The sequence below is a fragment of the Ceratotherium simum genome, chromosome 18 (assembly GCF_057802395.1).
Source record: "Ceratotherium simum simum isolate JZ-2026a chromosome 18, ASM5780239v1, whole genome shotgun sequence".
NCBI lineage: Eukaryota > Metazoa > Chordata > Mammalia > Perissodactyla > Rhinocerotidae > Ceratotherium > Ceratotherium simum.
The window spans coordinates 7226550-7248795 of NC_141917.1; the positions used below are offsets into that span (position 1 = coordinate 7226550).

General features: G+C 39.6%; 1 long non-coding RNA gene across 1 annotated transcript; it reads left to right on the top strand.

Annotated features, from left to right (window-relative positions):
- The first annotated feature begins 224 nt into the window (after window positions 1–224).
- Window positions 225–21280, top strand: LOC147914576 (uncharacterized). Its single transcript, XR_015555046.1, has 3 exons — window positions 225–310; window positions 5094–5273; window positions 21077–21280. It is a non-coding gene; the product is annotated as an uncharacterized LOC147914576 (long non-coding RNA).
- The last annotated feature ends 966 nt before the right edge of the window (window positions 21281–22246 follow it).

Below are 22246 nucleotides of genomic sequence, written 5' to 3' on the forward strand. Positions count from 1 at the left end.
ATACAAATCTGTCCTTAACTTAAGCTCCGATTTAGTGTTGTGATTTCCACTTTGGAATAAACTTATCAGTGATCATTCTGATAAAATGATGAGGCTGAATTTAAACCTTGTAATTATAAGTTCAAAACCAGTTTTGCTGCCAGGGTCTTGACTGTGTTCTGTTCTAATGAAAAGATAAGGGAGTAAAGTTCTGATCCATCTGTCTCTATTTCTTCCAGGGGCTAGAGCGCGTGGGGTGCAAACACCATTACATTGGAAGAGCAACATGTCCCTTCATCAACAGCTGTGAATTCATCTGTCCATTCCACAAGTAAGCAGGAACTGGGGTCCCCTGTACTAGTCCAGGGGGTGAGGATACAGCGATAGCATACAGATCTTTGACCTTGATAGTCTAGTGAAGGACAGAGAAGCAGAGTGCTGTGGGATCCCAGAGGAACAGTGCCTGGGAGGGGCTGCACAGGGTCAGAGAGGGAAAGACAGGCAATGAGAGGATACAGGGCACCTGTCAGGCGAAAGGAGCAGAGGTGGAGAGCCAGGGAGCAAGACATTCCACAGAGAAGGAAGTAGGCACATTCGTAGACAGTGAGGAGCCCTCCTCAGAGGGAACAGGGACTGCTTGAGGGCTGGTGGCGAGTGTTGATGAGGGAGCAGCAGGCAAAGGCCAGACCAGAAGAGCGTTATGTGTCATTTCAAACCTCTATCCCCAGATGATAAAGGTTTGTTTTACAGGCCTCTTGTGAATAAGTTTATTAACTTCAGTAATATGTCCTGTTTACAGTTGACAATGAATAGTGATAATATAATGTTTTAAAATTTCTATCATTTTAAGGGACTGTGTGTGTGTGTAATATGCAGTTTTAGTTCTCATGGCTGCTATTAGTGCAGAGTCCATTGACACATATGCTTTTGTGATGTGCACAGAAATATTACAAACACTGAATGGAGGTGAATTTTTTTTCTTTTTCTTTAAACCAGATGTAAGACACTTGCTATTTGTATATTTAAGAGAGAAAACAAAATGCCTTTTTTTCTGTTGCCTTTATGAAAAAGCACTTCCTAAGGCTGAGTCATTATTGGGCCTCATCACTCATTTCATCTGAGGGCTTTGAACTCTTCTCAACTCTGCTTTGTCACAATGCTGCTTCTTATTTAATGGTGCGTCCAGCCAGGCTTAAGTAAAATGACATAGAGTAGGTCTCTGGGCCCAGCTTGCGCTTCCCGGGCTGCTCCGGGACTTATTCTAGGCCGTATTTGATGGCTGACCCAACTTGGTGTGGGACCATGCGGTGATGTCCAGCTCTGGCTGCCCATTTGAATCAGCTGGGAGCTTTTGATGTAGCATCTAAAGCAAGAGAAAAAAAAGTAAAACAGTGTTTTGAGAACAAGGTTCTGAGAACAGAAATATTGCAGCATTGAGAGACCAATTAGCAAATTTAACTTCAAACTCTATTTATCATTTCTTGCCTGTAGAATTAATTTTGTTTCAGGAAAACTGACAGATGGAGTTCATGAATTATGATTTACTTATGCCAAGACCCAAAAGAAACTTTTAAAACCCCAGAAGCTAATAGCTCATATACTGACCTATAGGACATCAGATCATTGGAATTCAAAGTAAATACACACTTGAGTCACAAAACCACATTATACTAAACAAGATTCATCTATGTCAATGTCTTGTTGAAAAAATTTTCGTCTCTTGTCATTAGTCTGCCTTTTTAATAAGATGGCCTGAAATGTCTTGGAGGCATAGAGATTTGTGAATAATTAAAAAAACAAAACTGTTCTTTTCAAAGCTTTATTATAACTACTATTTCAAATTATTTAAAATAAGATCATCTCAGGCATGCCAATTCTGAGTAAAATCATTAATTCATTTCAAGAGTAAAAAAAAGTAATCCCAAGGAGAATATTGCTACTGCAGGGCAGATTGCTTATCATGCTTTTAGGAAATGGAAGAATAATGTGCTGATAAATAACCAGCCATTGATTAATTTGTATTGGTTTTATTAAAAGGAGATTTTGTTTGAGTCACTATTTGAGATCAAGGGGAAGAAGAATAATCTTGGTTTTGATTTTGGTTGAGATATTGGAAATTAAAGTATAATACTAATTTATTAGTTCTATAAATGCTTTTCCTTTTTCTTGGAAGTAACGGGGCAGAAGGACCCTGTCAACGATAATTCTTTACTGCCTCAGTGCAATCTTCTCACCAGAAGCTCGTGGGTCAGTTCAGATTGAAACACATGTGATACAGACAATGCATTTTTAATACTCTTCAATTGGGACTATAACAATTAGGATACAGTCTACTGCAAGTATTGTCAGACCCAACAAACAGCAGCTTAAAGCCTAAGGACATATTGTTTACTTAACTTGAAGCTGAAGGCATGTGGTCCCTAAGGTATTAACTTTTCCATGGTTGCAGGGCTGGGATTGGCAGTCAGCATCTCCGTGATTCTTTGATCTTCCCCCTCAGGTTCCAAAATGGCTGCCACGATTCTAGGCTTCATTTCTCATGTGACCACATGTATGGTAGGAAGCAGCAGGGTTGGGCCTTGAGGGATTCTCCTAGTGACTAGACTTTCCATCCTTTCCAGAAGCCTCCAGCTGACTTCCCCACAGTTCTCATTAGAAGAGCTGGGCATGGAGGCCATTCCAACAACAGAAGATGGAATGTGAGGCTCCCTGGCCTCTGTAGTTGGAGGCTGGCCAGGCAGGAGGCATTGGGAGGTCCTGAGGGCAGACATTCCTACATTGTGTGTTACAGAGATTTCTAGAAGGGAGTACGTTCCGGAGAATGGCGAGATATACCACTATAGTGTGACTGACAACAGAACTGGATTACCCGAACCGTTAAATTAAACATACCTAATGATTCCTCCTTTTAGCAGCTTCTCTGCCTCCAGTAAGCATCTCTCCTCCTGTTGGTACCTCCTGATCCATCACCCTCAGAGTATAAAACCTTTCCTTTTCTCCCCCTGCATGTTGGATGATTTTGTCTGTCTCCAACATTTCCTAGTTTCTTCCAATAGCTGTTGAAGAAACTCCCATATTACGTGGATGGGGTTTCAAGTAATAGGGACTTCGTGTCTATCCACCCACTGGGTCAGAATACCCAGGGAAGGCTGCTGAAGGCACAGCTCAGGGTGTGCAAAGCCTGGGTGGCTAGATTGTTCAGTGCTGAATTTGGGCAACAGATTAGGTGCATCATTTGAGAGAAGAAAACTTTTAAATTCCTCCTTAGTAGGGACATTTATTTTTGGCACCTTCACTTCCACTTCCACAGCCTTATTTTAGGGCCTCATTACTTCTTTCCTGGATAATTCTAACAGCCTCTTAACTGATCCCCCTCACCCAACCCTCCTGCCTTCAAATTATATTGCAAAAATCTACCAAAATAAGAAGAATAATTATTATCAAATATCTTCGGTGGCCTCCTATGTCTACAAGATAAAACTGAATCTCCCTTTCTGGCATTGATATTCTTTTTCATACCTTGGTTCCAATATGCAATTTCAGCCCCATCTCCCATCACACTCCAGCCAAGCTGGTCTCCTCACCATTCCCTTCCTGTCACCTGTGATTGCCTGTCTGCTCCTCTGTTCATTCCACTCCTGGTACCTGGAATAACATACACCACGACTGTATGGAAAAATCCTTCCCATTGCCGGTGGGAAGCTGCCGTTTTACTATGTCCAATATGCATTTTTCATTTTTCAGTGAACAACATCCTAATTCTAGTTTGGGGAATACTCAGCTTCAGCTGTTTACAATTTTGGTGATAGCTCAAGGTGAGACATCTACTATGGCAACAGGTAGGGGGCCAAGGCAAGGTTGTGGACTCTCCCAGGTGCCTGTTAAGCAGGTAGCACCAGGTTCAAACCATGTTCGCCCACTGAGGTGAATGCCCCCATAGGGGCACTCTGATGAGCATCTCTGCTGGTTTTCCTTTCAATGTTGACGAGTGAGTCCAGCCCTGGCTGCCTCCTAGGTCCCCGCCTTTCTGAGCATGGTGGTTCTACTCCCACTCTCTGAGCTGCCTCACTCACTTTCTGAGCATCATCTTTTGTCATATTTGTTAGCCAGAGCAACTTTTTGTTCCACGTAAGCAAATTTGCAAAGCAAATCCCCTGTCTCAAAGGCTAAGTCACAGGTGATCTCTTGGAGGACTTGGCTTGCTACTCTCAACAGCGGGCTTTTCTGCTCTGCACAATTTTTCTTTGTGTTACTCCTGTTACTTCTTTGTGTGGCGGTTACTTGCACACTTTATTGATGCTTTCTGACAAGGATGTGATGTGAGTCTGCAGAGATGGAAACCATGTCTCGATCATTTCTGCACCACAGCGCCTGGTCACCATCATTGCAAAAGGATTAATAAGGACTCGCTTTTGCCAGGACTCTGTTGTGCTTTGATACGTTTCCTCACAAGCTTATTTATTTCCTGCATGTGCCAGGCCTTGGCAAAGTACGTATATTAATATGTCTATGGCTGCTGTAACAAATTACCAAAAACTTAATGGCTTAAAAAAACACACTTTTGTTCTCTTACAGGGCTGGAGGCCAGAAGTCTGAAATCAGTTTCATTGGGCTAAAGTCAATGTGTCAGTAGGGCTGGTTTCTTCTAGAGGCTCAAAGGGAAAATCATTTCCTTGATTTTTCTAGCTCCTGGTGGCGGCCTACATTCTTTGTCTCGTGACCCCTTCCTCACATCACTGCAACCTCTTATATCATGTCTCATTCTTTATTTTCTGACCCACCTGTCTCCCTTTTACAAGGAGACTTGTGATTATGTAAGGCCCACCCGGGTAATCCAAACTCATCTCCATATCTCAAGATCCTTGACTTAATCACATCTGCACAGCTCCTTTTAACATATAAGGTAACATTCACAGGTTCAGAGGTTAGGACCTGGTTATCTTTGGGGACCGTTATTCAGTCACCCACAGTGTGGAAGAGTGGGCCAGAGGGATGGCACACAGAGGAGGAGAAAGAGGTCTGAAATCCATGGAAAAGCAGACAGAAACCCAAAAGCAGGCGACTAGAAGCTGCCACAGGCACTTCCACTTATTCCACTTCTATTCCCCTGACAGGAGCTTGGTGTCACGGCCACAGCATCCCCATAAGTGAGTGTGAGTGCTCTTCTTATCAGCATTTTACAGATGTCAAAGCTCAGGCTTGAAGAGGTTAAGAAAGTCGCACAAGATCACAGAGCCCACACTCCACGTTGCTTCAACATGAGTGATGTCTTCCTGATCAGTCTTCAGCACTTGGTTCGTAAAAATACTTGTCCTACTGCTCTGCAGATTGTCTGATTTTGTATCACCAAGCTGAGATCTCTTGAAAGCAGAGAGCATGTTATTTAATTTGTAATCCTATTGCCAAGCCCCACATATGGGCATTCATAACCTGCGAAGTGGTCTTTCTGATGTTGCTCTCAGAAAGACAATTCCTTCTCTCCAAGATAATGGTCCCACATGGGACCCAAGTCTCTCTCCAGGGTCATGTTGAGTCCTTGGCTCAGGAACTCAAGGATTTCCAGAACTTTGGTCAGGGTTGTTTCACATTCAGTTTGGGCTCAGCCTGCAGGTGAAAATCCCATAGTTTGTGGGTCTGTAAGGGCTTAATGATGGGTAAGTTATACAACACTTCTTTGTGTTGCTTTTGAGTACCTAGAAAATAATAATAATTGACAATTCTTGTGATGTGACATAAGTGAAAAATCCATTGCTTAAAGTTGTATAATCTATATGAAATGAATTTAAAACATGTGTGTATATCTATATAAGACTGTATTTTAAGTTCTCTGCAATTTCTCTTATAGTTATTTCTTGGGGGTTTAGGGGTGTTATGCATTTTCCAACACTTCTAGAAGAGTCTACAGTTTATAAAAGCACACAAAATCTAAAATGCTATTTAAATATAAGTTTATATATTTTTAAACATTAGTACAGACAACTATGTAAGTGTTAAGAAGGAGATTAGGAATAAAAAGAGCCTGCATTGATAGAAAAGAAAATATCATCTGTTATCTTCTGAGTCTCACCTCTTCATGTATTGTCAGGTCAAACTCTAGGATTTTTTTCTCAATTTTTGATCCGTGCCTATGTCATCCTTTGTTCCTTTCATGAGTTCCTAAGAAAGACTGTAAAACCAGGCTTCCTTAGACAAAATTTCCTCCAACAAGGAGGTTGGGGAAAGTTTTAATAAAACATTCATTCGGGTCCCTGAGCTGCTCCTGGCACAGTCAGCTCGCCAAGGAACAGATGCTTCTTTCCTGCGTTATTGACGTCAGGACAGGAAACACTAAGAGTAAGATCTGAACGTGTGTCCTGATCCTGGGAAGGTCTTTAAAGACTTGTTAGGCGTGATTCCCCAGAGGTTCTCATTTAAAATCATGCAGTACAAATACATACCCATTCTCTTGATGATATTGACAAACAGAAAATAGGCAACATCTCAAGTTCTTCCTGAAAATCAATCTCTTTCTGTGGACTGTAGGATATCTTAATGGTAAATGACATAAGCGAATGTGCCCGATATCTGGTCTCTTTTTTCATTACTCTGCCCTCTTGTCTGTCAGTGGAAACAGGTCTGGTAGCTTGCCAGACATTGGTAGATAAAACATTGGAACAAAGAAAGATGCTCTGGGTAACATCAACTATAATTTTTTTAGTGTGGACCATAGGTCAGACAGCATTCTAGGCAATTTCCGTATGTTTCATTTTCATAATAGTTCAGCAAAGTAAGTATGAGTAGATCCATTTTACAGAAATAAACAGGGTAAAATAATTGGCAAAGGTCATTTCTGGGTCAATATGCTCCCCTATGTGGCACTGAATCTAATTGAAGATGAGGTGCTGAGGAATTAACTCGTTGGTGGATATCGTGTTATGAGTCAAACATAAGAGGACATTTTACACACTTATCCTGATGGAATTCTATATAAATATGTGTTTAATTAACCATCTTTCCACTAGACTTGGGCTCCACAAAGGCAAGGATTGTGAGTGACTTTTTCACTGCTGTATTCCCAACATACGATAGGAGTTCTGAAACTTTAAGACAGGCTCAAGCCACATTTAAGAATGAAAGAGTGTATCGAATTTTCAATGCTGCTAAAGTCCCTGAGAAGACTGCCTTTAATAGGAACGTCTATCATGGAATGAGTCGAAAATCTCCTTACTCTTCTGTCCTGCACCGGTTACTACTATTTTCCCAATTTTACACCACAGTTAGTCACTCTGCCTCCTTCATTCTAAGGAACTTTCCCTTCTGTTTTGGCTTAAAACTTGCTATAACATTTGGGAAACGAGGGCATCCTTGAGTGTCTGTTCCATGACTGACCCCATCCCTCTTTAAAAGCTGTGAGCCATCAGCTTTGCACCAGGTTGTGCAATCTTCATCCCTTATGTGATGCTGCTCTCTTGAAAACAGCCGTCGAGGCTCCCCGACACTCCAGGTGGCCACACATCAGGTCCCACTGAGTTCTTCTTGCCCTAGTGAATAGCAGTCATGGCCCATTTTTGGCCCAGTGTCCAAAGGGTCATGCTATCTACATACAAACTTGGCTGCAGCAAGAGAACTTACCATGGAGAGAAAGAGGGGCCTCTCCTCAAGTCACATGATGGGCAGCGGGGCCCGCCCTCACAAGGTGGGGACTTATCAGGAGACAGAACACCATCTTCTCTTATTCCTCCTCCACTTTCAGATCCTAGCCCTAGGAAAACACCACCACCATCCTCTGAAAACCAGTGTCACGTGTCTGTCTGTGACAACAAGCAATGTTAACCTTAGAATGTAAAATTGAGTGGCAGTAATTCAGGATTCAGACTTAAGCTTGCTTACTACCATTTTATTGATCTTTTAAGGGAGAACGTGTGCCTCTACCAACCGCCTTTGCCAATGTTTTCAGAATATAGAGAATGATTTGTAAGGCTAAAGAGAATACATAACGCGAAAAGATGACAACTTTCATTTTAGACACAAAAGACTGTGAAATTAACCCAATTTATAATTTTGGATTTATTTCCCTGAGTTTTGTTATAGATAAGAAAGTGAATTATGTACACCGTATCACTGTGTAAGCCATTTGCCTGCGCTGCAGTGGAGGTGCCAGCCGGGATGGGAAGTTGGTTACACAGTGGCACTGGGAGAAGGCTAAATGAATGAATTACATAATTGTAACATTTGCAATGATAACATCTGACTCTTTCCACTTGGAAGAAAATTAATTGGCTACAGTTTTGTATCTTTTTCTTTAAATATTATTCAGGGGATTAAATTTTTTCTTTGGGGTGTTGGGCTCGCCTCCTGTATATGTAGACTTAAAAGGGCTAATGCATCCCTGTGGGTGGTTAAGGTCCAGAGCTCTTACGTGTAGCTATTTAATTTTTTAACTTCTCTGCACCTTTTCTTAAGTGTTCCTACAGTATAGCATCCTTAAACAACAAGGTTTATAAGGTACTTTACCCTTGGGGATTACCGTTATTGTAAGAAGCAATTCTCTCACCTTTAGCCTCTGCTAGATCTAAATACAGCATTAAAGCAACATGTTAGGCTTTCTCTTGTTTTGTTTCTGTGTTTCGTCAAAACTGATCTGTCAGCTGTATATACTGATTAAGCTTCCAAACTCCCCTTAAATCCAGGGAGGTCCTGGAGTCAGGGCAGGCTTCATGAGCCAGCCACCTGGGCTCCATGCTCAGAAAGACCCCAAGTATGGTTTAATGCTCTACCATTGTTGTCTTGAGTCTTAACAATTTTTAAAGAAGGGACTCCATGTTTTCAGTTTGCACTGGTCCCCACAAATTCTGATTCTCCTGGAATCGAGGCCTCATTAACCTCCTGAAGCAGGCTTAGAGTTAGTCTTAATCATTTCTTCCACCCTGACTTTGTAGGAATCTTCAAGTTTCTCAATGGCCTCCTCTCTGAAGCTGGTGTCTTGCTTTCTTGGGATTTCTACCTTCTTTGAGTGACCGTGAGCTGGGAGAGTTGTACTCAGAATAATCTCAGGTATGGGCTTGCTGGCTAAGGTGTTCCCCATCCCTGTTGTGTGACCCCTTAGCCTGGGAAGAGGGGTGACTAATGATAACTAATTCTGGAATTTCACATGTCCTACATGAATTGGATGACACTTTTGCCTGGAGGAAACTTTGTGGCCCCACAGTGGCAACTGGTATGGTCACTTTGCAAGTACCCACACTCAGTAAATAGTGCTCCTCACTGCGTTTACTCCCTCGTTATCTCTCGTCCTCCCACATCCACACTCAATCCAGCACACATGTTTAGCGACTCCTGGACTATTTTTAAATAAATAAACAAACAGAATGCTCCCTGTTCAGACTGTTCTTCAGGGGGAGGGAAGTGGGTCAATAGCTACACAGATCTTAGGGGAAAATCAGAAGAGCAGCACTGGCTTCCCAGGTGCTGGTATCTTCTCATCCCCCCGTTTCGGAACCTGCCCTGTTATGTTTCCTTCTTCTCCCCAGCTTCTCTTTTCCTGTAGTCACCACCTTCTGTCTCTCTTTCTTCTCAGCTTCTCTCTCCAGGATCCCTTTCTGTGGAATCACTGTTTGGGTAAAAGTTGTCCTTTCATATTTAGTGGGAGGAGGAAGTGCCCGCTCTCCATCTTCATCTTTTTGCAAATGTGGCCTTGGGCATCTGGCTGAGATGCTTGGTTAGAATCTCTCACCTTCTGTATATGCATCCTACTAAAATACTCCTGTATCCCTTGCCTCAGAAGTCTCATCTGGGACTAAAAATTATTTTAAGTCTGCTTCTTATAACATATCCACATGACTGTTGCATCTTGGTCAAGAGAGTCTTCCCTTTTAGCACAGACCTTGAGAAAATGCTCATGTTCTAGCCTCGTTTCTAGTTACAACCTATTTATATTAACCCTAATGTAAAGCACTTCCTAATCCAAATTATGTCAGTGATTTATTAAAGGAAATTTGAACCAAATAAAGTGCATTTTTGCAGGTTCATATTATAATATTCAAAGTTGAGACACGCTGTTTCCATGCTCTCACATTTAAATATGGAGCGGGGAATAGGCATCTCTCAAAGAAACTCCGCAGTCTTTCTTTGATGCTTAAAATTCTGTATAATTATCTCGAATTGTCTACTTTCTGATAAAATAGTCTACCTCAGTTTCAGTAACGAGTCCTTCACTTATATTGATTAATTTTTAACATTCAAGATTAACGTAAGAACCTGTTTAAACATTTGCAAGGAGCTAAGAAAAATAATTTAAAATAATTGATTCAAAAGCCTGTAGGGACATTTGTTTCAGAGCCAGATTCCCTGGCAGACATCTGGCCCCTTCTCTGAGGCTGTGGTTTGGTCTTGAGCATATAGAGTCGATCATCACAGAGAGATGTGCTTTAAACGGCAGTGAAAACCTGCACCCGATGGTCTATTTTATTACTGTGGAGATTAATGCTGTCTTATCTTAAAATTCCCACAGATAACTGGTTAGCTGTGTTTCATCTACGCAATGCATTTTTTTTAAGAGTGAGATATAACTATATGACCAAGACGCATGATTATTTTAAAAAGCAAGCTGCACAAGTGTATGGAGTTTGATTCTTTTCTGTTAATAATTTTGAAAAAGAAAAAAAATATATAGATTTGTATTGGCATAAAATATTTTCCTCAAAGGAGATGTCAGAAACTTAGTAGTGGTTAATTTTATGAAGAGACTGAACTTGGAGCTTTTATTTTATCAGTTATAGTTTTCTGAACTGTTTGAACTTGTGGTCTTCAACAAGTAGCATTTTTATTAACATCAATATGGGTTCCAGAATATATTTATCCAGGTGTGGCTTGTGCTGACACAGCCCCAACATCTCAGGGCTCCATATCACAAACATTTATTTCTCAGTCACAGAACATGCTCCGTGTGGATAGGCAGGAGGCCTTGTTCCTCACAGTGGAGGCTCTCGCATCTGGACCACATGACTTTCGCATCCCGGTGGCAGAGGGAGAGATCGGAGACTAGAATCAGCAGGAGCTTCTCACTACATCAGCCAGGAAGCAGTAAGGAGGCATGACACGCCTGCTCAAATTTCATTGCCCAATACTACTTCCAAGGCCCTGCCCAATTGCAAGGAGGGCTGAGAATTACAAATGTTCTTTCAATAATCCCCGACTTTAGAGATGTTACCATGTTAGACATATAGATGTTGTTTCTGAGACAACAGATGACATAAAAATATTTCTTGGGAATACCTCTGATTGCTAACATCTGTTGTTTATTGCTATGTAACTGACTCATGTGCTATGTCTTATTTATCTATGTCAGCGAGGATACTTCCATCTCAGATGTGGCTCCTCATGGTTGCAAGATGGCTGCCGTATCTCTTAGCATCATGTCCTCATGCAACTACATCAAAATCCAGGAAGAGAAGAGATTTTACTTACTAGTCTCTCTTCATCAGCTTATTAATAAGGGTTAGGTTCAGCTGTATGCATCCCAAAACTAAATTTCACAGTGGCTTAAATATACAAGATACAATATTATCAGGTTGATGGAGGCAGGGATGTTCTTATACTGTTATGACTCTCTCTTGGTCCCAGGTCTCTTCTATTATTATGCTCTGCTACCCCTAGGGTTTGCCCTTCATTGCAAGGTCCATGGTGGCCATTGGAGTCCCAATAGTTAAACCTGCTTTTATACAAGCAAAGAGAAGAAAAGAAACAAGTAATAAGAGAAAATGGTCTGTGCATGTTGTCTTTTCAAGATTTCCAAGAGCTTCAATTGATTCTTTGTTGACTTATGGTTGTCCAGAGACTCAGTGTATCATCCTACCAAGCTGGGGGTATAGGAAATGTAGTCCATATTATGGAGACCTTGGCCCAGCTAAAGATTCTATTACTATGAAAGGAGGGGAGAGTGGGCATTGGGATGACAAGCTCTCTCTGTCATGATCAGGGAGGAAAATGTCTTCTGAAAGCCCCCAGCAAATTTCCCCTCATGCTCCCACTAGCCAGGATTGGGTCACATGCCTGTATCGGGCTTACCAGATAAATGCAGAATGCCCAATTAAATTGGAATGTCAGGAAAACAATGAACACTTTTTTATAATAATTATGTCCTGTGTGATGTTCATTGTTGTTGATCTGACATTCCAATGTAACAGGGCGTCTTGCATTTTTGTTGGCTAAATCCGGCAACACTGTGCAAGAGATGTTGGGAAAGCTAGTGCTTGGCCTGTTTAGGCTTTACTGTATTTAAAAGAAAGTGGAGGGGAAGTGTCTGAGAGAGGTGATGGTAACTTGTTCAAGGTCACACATAGGAAGAAGTTGTGAAACTGGGGTTTTAAGGCAGGTACCATGATTCCAGAACCATGACTAGGCCATAGTATCAAGAAATAGATTTCATATTAGCCACCTCCTGGACTTTGGGATTTCACAGATAAGCACATATTTGTTTAAAGGGGCCCATTATAAGGTGCCCAATCTTGATTTAACCGATCAAGGATGACATTTCTAGCCTTCATCAATAGTATAATTGTGGCTTCCCCAAATGGTGATCCTGGCATCTCCCAGTCCAAGCATCTCTGATCTAAATACTCATTTTTAATCAATCAAACTTGAGAGTCTTTCATGTCTGTAGCCTTGCCAGGATGACAAAAATAACTTTATTTTAGAGTCACTGAGTAATTTCCTTTCAAACCAGGACACTTTGGAGAGTAAATAAGGGCACTATTCATAATTACGTTTAGATGATAGGCATACACTGGGACTGTCCCAGACAACTGGGTACACAGACGTTCAACGTATTACCCTTATAGCTCGATTTCTAATCACATGACATACTCTCTAGAATAGAGAAATAATGCCCAAGCCAGCCATGCATCAGTGTGTTTTGCATTTGTTTTATGAATAATTTTCTTATTCATAATAGCTAAAAATTGGAACAAACCCAAATATCCATAAATACTAGAATATATGCACAAAATGTGGTATATTCATATAGTAGAATATTACTTAGCAATAAAATGGAATAAAATGCTGATACCTACTAGCCACATGAATGAACCTTAGAAACATAATGCTAAATGAAAGAAGCCAGACACAAAAGACAACATGTTGAATGATTCTATTTGTACGAAATGTCTAGAAAAGACAAATCTATAGAGAAAGAAAATAGAATAGTGGTTGCCTACGGCTGGAGATGGAAATCAGGATTAACTGTAAATTGACATGAGGGATCTTATTGGGGTAATTAAAATAATCTAAAGCTAGATTATAATGATGGTTGCACAACTCAGTAAATTTGCTGGAAATCATTGAATTGTGTACTTAAGATGAGTGAATTTTAGAACACATGAATTATACCGGAATAAGGTTTTTAAGAGAAGAATAATTTTGGCTCATCTTTCTTTACCAAAAGTAAGCTATATTCTCACAATAACATGAATAGTCTTCTAGGTCCCTAGAGAAAAGACCTCATTTAGTACATTTGTAAAACCACATAATATCATAATGTTTCAGTAGGCTGCTGAAAAATATTACTTCCATTTCCTATTTTCAAATATTAAACTTGGCTTTTACTAGAGAATTGTTGAAATATTTGGTGAAGTTGATTCCAGAGTTTTGCCTCTGTGTTTCTGTAGGACCTCTAATACTAATATTTATTAACAAACACTGATTTTGAAGTAGAAATTCTAAAGATTTTCAATAATGAAGACTATCCAAGTAAAATCAATTTTTTTTTTTAGCAAACATAAGGGATTATATCTAAAGCTATGACAAATGTTGCCAATAGAAGAAAATCTCAAATACCATGTGGTTTGTAGATTTATTTTACTGAAGGTCAAATTGTGTCCTTTGTGTGTCTAGTCATATATGCTGCTCTCAATATCATATTAAAAAATCCTCTGACCCACATATAGTAATGAGATTCTAGTTCATGATATACTTAATAGTAGTAAGACTATTCACAGAAGATAGAATGATTTAAACAAACAGCTTTGGTAACTTCAAAGGAAATGCAATGTGGAGCCAAAGCAGTTAACTGCAGAAACTTTTCATAATCAAATTACAGTAGCATCAAATGAACGTTTAATGAATATTGTGAAGACAGCAGCAATATACAGGCAACAAATGTCAAGAGTATCAAAGTTCCAGTACATTTACTTCATGTTTCCAGTTACCTCTATTTTTTCTTCACTTGCAATGTCAAAGTGGTTGGAATCAGCCCTTGAAGATCTGTCTTTTATCCTGGAGTTTTCACGTAATTCATTGAGGACTAGAGGAGGTAAAGAACTAAAACCTCTCAAATGTTTAACATTATGTGCTCACTAGTTTTTAAAATTACCGAGCCTAATTCAGCCCAGTTATTGATTGGCCCAGAGGTCTCGGATCATAATGATCTTCCAGCCATGCATTTCTAAAAGGTCAGGGAAAATTTTTTTTCATGTTAGCCTTCAAAATGAAATTAAACATAACAGAGAGTGATTTATCTTTTAGTGTCCACCTTCTGTTTTAGTTTCAATTGTGAAAAAAGTGGAAATTTAGTATATGTCACTCTTCCCAGATGTTATTTTTCCAGTGGTTTCCCACTGAATAAAATCTGGACATTTTAGAGGGCAGTTGACTGAGATCATGGTGACAAATTGAGCCTTGAAAAACTAATAATTAGTATTAATTGGAATAAGTCAAGCTTATCAAAAGAATTTACTGACTAATACCCAAAGATGGGGCTAATAAAGATAGGAGGATGGAGGAATGGTAGAAGTAGGAAGTCATTTGGAAACCCCTAAAAAAACAACAGCTAGGCAACTGACCACCATCAGTGGCTGTTAATAGCACTCGGTGAACAGTTGATGGTTATGTGTGTAACGGATATACCAGGTAGACAACACCCAAATACACTAATTAACTGCAACATCACTAAAAGTGGGACAAAGAGAAATTGTTTATCTTCTGATAATGATGCAACTGAGAAGCACTAATGGAACAGAAGTTTGGGGTCATCACCACCTGAAACACATGGACTGAAAATAGGGAAGAGGTGTTTTTCTAAAGGAGTGTCGGACGTATCCTCAAATCTATGTCTCTCCAAAAGCATATTTTGGTAGGAATTGGGAGGAGCTGCTTGTTATGTTGAACCAGAGCAACTCATCTATGTTTATACTCACTGGGTGACAAATATTTCCCACTCTCTTACCTGAGTAATTACAATTACAATTGTAATTGCAATTGATGCAAATGCAATTGATGATTGTATTATATCAATACAGCCATGATGTAAACAGGGAAATTAAAGAGGGGCACAGGCAGGTATAGACACAACCAAGTTAGTATAAATTATGAGAGAATGCAAATGCTAAACTTCTGCAATTGAAATTAATAGATAAGAAAACTTTATTCATCAACAGACTCTAATTTAAAAATACGTCTATTTTACATTTAAATCAGTTAAAGGATAGAGATAGAGAATGAGAAAAGGTTCTTATGGTTGCAAGGGACGGGGTCTCCCTTGGATTACCTAAAACAGAGGAGAGAGTTGGGAGATATAGTGAGGGGTTAGTGGTGGTGGTTATCCTAAGAATGTATGAGGAATCAAGAAAGCTTGACCTCATGTGTAGACATCTTGGAAACCCACACAAGTTTACATAAACAGTTTCTCTGAAATGCTGGTCAGTTGTGCAGACAAGCTGCAGAGTGCTGAGGAATGTGGTTCAATGTATCAGAATCACCTCAATCTCTTGCTAAAATCTACCAGGGATTCCTCATTCCACTCAGAATGAAGTACACACAGTCTGTGGTTTTTCTGTCTCTCAAGCCTCATCTCAATCCACTGGCTCCCTCTTCACTCTGCAATAGGCACATGGACTTTCTCTTTGCTTATCAACCCCACCAAGGGTCTAATTGCTGTTCCATCTGCCTGGAAGACTCTCTCCCAGGTCGTCAGTCTCTGCCCACACTCAGTACCCATTTCATAGATCTCCTCTTCAGAGAAGCCTGTCCTGACCACTCTTGCTGAAGTCTCCTTTTCTCCAGTTTCTCACTCTTATACACTTTATGTCTAGCATTGCTCTTATCTAGAGTTTTTCTTTTTAATGAACCTGAACCAATGTAATCTGTAAGTGCAAGCATTTCACAACTTGAATGAAAAAAAAGATGAGAACTGTTGATTAAGGAATGTGATTGTAGCCTGATTTTATGCTGTTGGTTACAACATGACCGTGAAGAAGAATGGACATTTAGCTAATGGGGGTAAACAAATCTTCTTACGTGCATTAAAGCTGCTTTTTGTGAGTGGCAGCTGGGTAGATCACAAAAGTGTAAAGTGAAAGATGTGACCGGAAATGATAGTTCTGCAGTGATTAAGGGGGAAAGGCCAGGACAGCTATTTCATCCCATGAAGGTCGGATTTAATAAAAACCTGCACGTGCACAGTAATAGTTAGGTTTTATAGTTACACATTTATAGCTACTAAAAATATTATCAAGTAATTTCCCACAGAAAACAACTTTGTTTCTATGAGTCTGAAATGCTCTCCAAACTCCATTTAAAACCATCAATTTTATAATTTTATTTTTATAACTTTTTATTTTGCTATAATTTCAAATTTACAGAAAAATTTCTAGGTTAGTACAGGGAACTTCCCTATACGCTTTACTCAAATTCAGGAATTGTTTGTTCTGCCCCATTTGCTTTCTCTCTTTCGTATGCATGCACGTATTTATTTATTTATTTATTTATTTGTTTATTTATTTATTTATTTTTGGAACCATTGGACAGCAATTTGAGGACCTTCTATATTCCCTCACTAAGCACCTCTACTTGTCATGATTCCTTGTCTGGTGGGGTGACCCAGACAATTCCTGAAGGGTCTGGGCCATTACAAGTCCTGCCTGAATCAGATTGTTCTAGTTTTCCATTGACTCTAATCACAGCACGTGAGAGTACAAAAAAATGCCCAAGATGATCTACATTCCAGACACGCTCCTCCTTACCTGCATTATGTAGCAGCAACCCATTTTTCCCTTCGTGGTCAAGATCAATCACCCCAGCCAGCACAGTAATTCCCTTTTTTGCCTGTTCATTCAGGGGAGCAGTCTCAACTTCCAGTTCAATGGGATCATTTTTGGCGTCCCCTGGTGAAACCATGTCTCCCTTTGGACTTAACACCTCTAGACCAGCTGAACCTAAAGTCATAGTAAGCCAGGCAAATAAATAAATGTTGAAGTCAAATTAAGGAGCACTTTTTTCTACATAAGGTAAAGTACTGTATGTCAGGGTGTGCTGCTGTATAATGATAGTGAAATTCTCAGAGCAGTGGACTCAAAGAAAGGCAGCTCCGAGTTGCAAAAAGCTACATGTCAGGCACTGATTAAAACTAGTGGCTGCCATTTCCAGACAAAGAAATCAATACTGATGAATGTAAGATTTGCCTTCCAGGGAGGAAACAAATGGTTCAGGCCACTGCAGTGGCTGTCCAGGCAGAGGAGGGCATTGAATTGCAAAGGTCCCATGTGTGGGGTCTACTGTATTCTTTTTCATGCTTGTGCCCCAGAGGCAGTCTTTAGAACTCTAAATGAACAAAGACAATCTGGAAACCCAGTGAATAAACTGTAGGGAATTTTAAAAGATTAGAGTTCTCTTGTTTCTAATTTTCAATCCTTACATTCATTTTTATTTTTAACAAAAAACTGTGTGTTTCTATTAACCAGATAGAGTAGCCAAAAATGATTTAAACTTCTGTAATAACAGTACTTTCTGAATTAAAAACGAGTAAAGCTTTACTGTCCCACAAAAACAAAGTATTGGGTAGTGTAGTAGAGTGTATCAGTAGCCCTGAGAAAGAGAGGCAAAAGTTTACGTGATTTAGAAAATACACCCAGAGGTCTTGAGAACTGTTAGTTTTTAAATTGAAATTTTTATTTAGATACTTGCAGTTGAAAGAAATAATACATAAGTATCCCATTAACCTTTTGCCAAGTTTGTCCCAATGGTAAACATCTTGTAAACTTGGTCGTGTAAACTATCACAGCCAAGGTATTAACATTGGTATAAAATCACTGATCTTATTCATTTTTATACATACTTCCCTCAGTTTCATACATACTTGTGTGTATGTGTGTGTGCAAGTGCATTTTAGTTCTATACAATTTAATCACACGTGTAATTTGTGTACCTGTACCATAGTCAAGATTCTAAACAGTTCTGTTGGCGCAAATAATCCATAATTAATCTATAAATCAAAACTGGGATGAGTTTCTGATGAGCCAATTTGGGGACTATGGCCTGGGAGAACTTTTCCATCAAGGAAGGAAGCTCTCTGAAGAAGCAGAGTGGTTATAGACAATCTTGGAACAAAGAGCATCCATCACATATGACAAGAATCTCTCTTTTACTACTGTCACGAGATGCTTTGCTAGCACAGCAGGTCAGTGGTAACAAGGTGAGCACAGCAGGTCAGTGGCCACAAGGTGAGCACAGCAGGTCGGTGGCCACAAGGTGAGCACAGCAGGTCGGTGGTCAGTAGGTCAATGGTCACAAGGTGAGCACAGCAGGCCGGTGGTCACAAAGTGAGCACAGCAGGTCGGTGGTCAGTAGGTCAGTGGTCACAAGGTGAGCTAAAGCAGGTCAGTAATTAATCCTTAGTTTCAAGGAAGAAATGCTTATCCTTAAAGAAATGCTGATATGGGGGAGGCAGCATCCCTATCTTTAAGGGCATCATTCTTGGCTTTGGGACACTGTAAATGTTTAAAGCAGATGTACAATGCATGCTCAACAGGCCATGTCAGACTTTTCTGGAAAAAAATGGTAAGGTTGAATTAGTTTTAAACTGAATGGCTTCCTCATATACTCCAATATATCCTATTGCTTTTCGTTTATTCATCAGTTCTATCATCATAAGGATCTCTCAGTTTGCCTTTAATAACCCCTCCACCATCATCCCTAACCTGTGATAATCACTGATTTATTTTCTATTTCTACAATTTTGCATTTCAAAAAATGCTACATATGTGAAATCATGTGGTGGGTAACATTTTGGGATTGGCATTTTTCATTCAGCACAATGTGGTGTATACATACAATGGCATATTATGCAGCCTTAAAAAGGAAGGAAATTCTGGCACCTGCTACAACATGGATGAACCTTGAGGACAGTATGTTAAATCAAATAAGCCAGTCACAGAAAGACAAATACTGTATGGTTCCACTTATATGAGGTATCTACGGTAGTCAGCTTCACAGAAACAGAAAGTAAAATGGTGGTTGCTGGGGCTGGGGAGGTGGGAAATGGGCAGCTGTTGTTTTATGGGTATGGAGTCTCAGTTTTGCAAGATAAAAAAGTTCTGGAGATTAGTTTCACAACAATGTGAATATACTCAACGGTACTGAACTGTACACTTAGAAATGGTTAAGATGGTAAATTTTATGCTATGCTTTTTACCACAATTAAAAATAAATTAAAAATCAGGGCCGGCCCTGTGGCTTAGCGGTTAAGTGCGCGTGCTCCACCGCTGGCGGCCCGGGTTCGGATCCTGGGTGCACACCAACCCACCGCTTCTCCGGCCATGCTGAGGCCGCGTCCCACATACAGCAACTAGAAGGATGAGCAGCTGTGACACACAACTATCTACTGGGGCTTTGGGGGGAAAAATAAATAAATAAAAAATCAAAAAAAAATTAATTAATTAATTAATTAAAAATCAGTTAGCGTTCTTCTGTGGTTCCATTCCTGATTTCTCTGTTCTGTACCACTGATATGTGCCTCCATCAGTACCACACTGTTTTGATTATTGTAGATGCATAATAAGTCTTGAAATCAGTTGGTCTGATTTGTCCTACTTTATTCTTTTTTTTCATGTTGGTTTTAACTATTTCATGGTCTGAAATTGGAAAACAATGGAGACAAAGCTTATTTTTTATATTTACATGACATCAATATTATTTCATCCTTCTCTGATTGCTCTGTGTGCATAAGCAGAACCTTATGTGCATGTGCATAAGACATATAGTAAACATGTATTGTCTGCAGTTTTCTCGGACTTCATATCCTTAATGAGGGTGCATCGTATTCATACGCAAGGTTGCCAGCAATCTCAGCTGAGCTGCCTCAGTAAGGAAGAGACTCAGTCTTCTTCGTGTACAGAGCAAGAGCTGGAGGAGATGGAGGCTATACCTTTGAGCTTGATTTCCACACAACAACCAGTTGATAGGGTTGGTTTGATTCTCTACAAGCGACTTCTTCCTTCTCGGTGCAAACATGCTCTGTTTCATGCATTATTTCATGCATTACTCACAATATCCAGGTATGGAAACAACCTAAGTGTCCATCAAAGAAGGAACGGATCAAGACAATGTGGTAGATACATAATGGAATATTTCTCAGCCTTAAAAATGAAGGAAATCCTGCCGTTTTTGACAACATGGATGGACCTGGAGGTCATTATGCCAAGTGTAATAAGCCAGACAGAGAAGACAAATACTGCATGGTATCAGTTATATGTGGAATCTAAAAAACATAAAACTCTTAGAAACAGAGTAGAAAAGTGGTTACCAGAGGCTGGGTGTGGGGGAATTAGGAAGAGATTGGTAAAAGAGTGCAAACTTTCAGTTATTAGACGAATAAGGTCTGAGGATCTAGTGTTCAACATGGTGACTATTGTTGATAACACTGTATTGTATTACTGAAATTTGCTAAGAGAGTAGCAAATGTTCTCCAACACACACACACACACACACACACACACACACACACACAAGGTAATATGTGAGGTGACGAATGTGTTAGTTAACTCAATGAGGGGAATCTTTTCACGTTTATGTATATGAAATCATCATGTTGTAGACTTTAAATATTTTGCAATTTTATTTGCTAATTATACCTCAATAAAGCTGCAAAAAGTCCTTCAGAAATTGAAATTCCTTCTGAGAACAATTACAAATTAGTCCCTATGCCAATCAAGGGGTAAGGCTTTCTACTTTCTAAAAGTTACATTCAGAGATAGCAACGAAAATTTCCTGGGTCAGAATGTATGGATAAGTTACTTTTAAAGTAATCTTATTCTCTGAACTAAATTTTTCCCTCTCTGTTCTTTTTCAGACTTGGAGGACGGATCACCCCATCTCCATTTTAGGAATTTTTCCCTCTGGGCTTTTCACCTGTATTTTTTTTTTCCTTTTAAAAAAAACAAAACAAAAAACTAACACATCTTGTGTTTCCATTCCATCAGACCACAGTTATTTCCTGAATAATCTGATAAATAATTAAGTAACTTATGCTCTGTACTAATGATTATGCATTTTAGGTGGGGGTTTCTAAAATGAGTTTTCCTTTTATTATCCAATCAGTTAATGAATTTAGAGTTAATGACTTGCTGAGAGGAATGAAATTTAATCCTCAATTTGTCTCCCACCACATGATCCAATTTTGGATGATAGTTTACTAATAAATGGGAAACTATCTGTTGATCAATATTATCAGACAAAATTTCATTTTCTCTCTACTGCTTCCTTTCCTGGGAGCATAACTACCAAAGTCAATTCCATTGCTTACAGGGAGCACATTTTTACATGTGAAGCATAGTGACAAGTTAACTCCCTGAAAAGTGAGAGGCTCTGGCATCTACTCTTATTCCAGTCCAGATCCTGCACAGTGGCTAATGAAGAGAACATTGTCAATGAATACAGTGATTGAGTCAACTACTGTAGGGGAATAGATTTGCTACCCAAAAATGTGTCCCTTCAGCTTGATTGTTTTTAAGAACAAAAGAATCACAAAGAAACTTTGAACTTCCCTCTAACTACCTAAAAGAATATAAGACAGAAGACCTGTTCCAGGAAGGAGCTATCACCATAGATAACTACAGTATAATATGAACTAGGTGTGGTAGACAAGGAGGAACCCAGGAAGGCCCATTTGATCAAAGTCCTCTCCATGTCCCATTGTCTCTGCAAGGCACAAAAACCATTGTTTACCAAACACTTGCTTTTCTATCTCCATGTGAATTGCCTTCCTTGCCTTTGACATCCCAAACCATCACCCCCAACATTCTCTTTTGTCTTTAGCTTAAGATGGTATTTAAGGTGGTGGCTTTGGCCATTTTGGTGAGTTACTCAATTCTCCTATGTATACATATTATTAAACTTTGTTTGCTTTTCTCCTGTTATTCTGTCTCATGTCAATTTAATTCTTAGGCCATCCAGAAGAACCTAGAAGGGTAGAGGAAAATTTCTTCCTCACCTACAGTACAATAGGACAAAACCAATCCAA